Source organism: Athene cunicularia (genome assembly GCF_003259725.1).
Source record: "Athene cunicularia isolate RWA chromosome 2 unlocalized genomic scaffold, athCun1 chr2_part1, whole genome shotgun sequence".
In the NCBI taxonomy this organism is placed as follows: domain Eukaryota; kingdom Metazoa; phylum Chordata; class Aves; order Strigiformes; family Strigidae; genus Athene; species Athene cunicularia.
The window spans coordinates 73975366-73977015 of NW_020799095.1; positions in this window are offsets into that span (position 1 = coordinate 73975366).

Consider the following 1650-nt stretch of genomic DNA (forward strand, 5'->3'; position numbering starts at 1 on the left):
GGGCTGCACTGACACCTGCCGGCAGCCGCCAGGCCCCGCCCCGGACAGGAGCTGCAGCTCCGGGGCGCCTCGGCAAAGGCACGTTAGGACCGAGACTAGTCCGGTGAACGTTCCGTGAAGTACAACAAGACTGCTCGAGAAGGACAATACTAGTTTGACAATTATCACAGCAACGTTTTTGTGGGATTTTGTTGGGTTTTTTAAAGTAAAAGACAGGCAGGTGCACAACGGATCTAAGGAGGACAGTGTCTAAATTCTGTCCCATCCCAGGAAACCACAACACTTGCAGAATTATCTGATTCTAGAAAGGTAAGGGGTGGGGGGAAGTACCTACCACATTCAGTCTGCATACCAATTTCTACAGAATGAGATGTTTGGGGGTTTTTCAATTTAAAAAAAAAAAAATCTTGCTTTGTCAGACTGAAACCTTGACATTGAAGAGCATGTGCAGAGCCTACCTACTACAGTCTCTGCAGCAGCTGTCTACTGCAATAGACCAAAGGAAATGTATCATGTCAAAGGCTTGGTGGGCAGCTGTCTGAAAAAAAAAAAACAAAAAACCAAACCCAAAACACACCAACCAAACCTCACAATTCCAAAAAAGGGGCAAACTGGGCAAACAATCCTCTGGAGGAGACAGCTGGCAATCACATTTGATGTGCTGCTCCTTCCTCAGCATGCCACAGCATTCACCCGACAGCCCTGATAAAACAATTTTCAGCCAGTACTGACTAGTTCTTGAATGACCCAGTACGTCTCAGGGTGGTTTTATGCCATCCCATTGACCTAAATAGAAGCCATGAATGGAAATAAGAGCAACTCATCAGCACCCATGCAGAAATGAGTGCTCTGGGGAAAGGGTGCTAGAGAGTCACTTTCCTTGAGAGGCCTCTACCATGCTAAACCTTCCCTAGTTCACTTTCAGCCACGTGGAATTAATAACATTTCCTTTCCATTTCTCAGAGGTTGAGGTTCTCCTCTTCCAGAAATATATAAATGGAAATAGTCTTTGAATCTGCCTGACTTGAAGCATGTTAGTTGATGTCATAGCACAACTATTCATCTAGTGGCAAGCTTCCAGAACATGCTGCCTGTCATCTTCCACCATTACCAAAAAAGGGAGCATCCATAAAGCACATTTGGCTGTCTTCAAACATTCTGGGTCCTATCCTGCCACCTAGCATACTGGGAAAACAAACATCAATTATGTCTAGAAGGCAACATGATGCAGATGCTGTACAACTGACACTATTAAATATTAGGGACACAAGATCATGAATCGAGCCCTGCACTTGATACACAATGCAAGAGCTCCCTCTCCCCCCTTTCTTTGACTCCTGAAATGGGATATATGACCATGTCCACCATTCTAGTGAGATACAAGTTCCCACTTTACTCTTCACCCTCCTTCACTAGTTTTTGATGACAGGGCTCTCACTGTCACAGAAAAAAAAAATTTGACCAAGATTTGGTCAAGCCTAGACTCAACAATCCTGAACCAAATGCACCTGCACCTCCCCCAACAGACAGGTTCTGGGCTGAGCTCCCACAGGACGCCATGAGGCTGGTTCCAGCACAAGCCTCCCAGAGCCATACCCAGCCTAAGCTTTGCTACCTCACCTGCTGCAGCGCCAGGTCAGCCCATCGCTC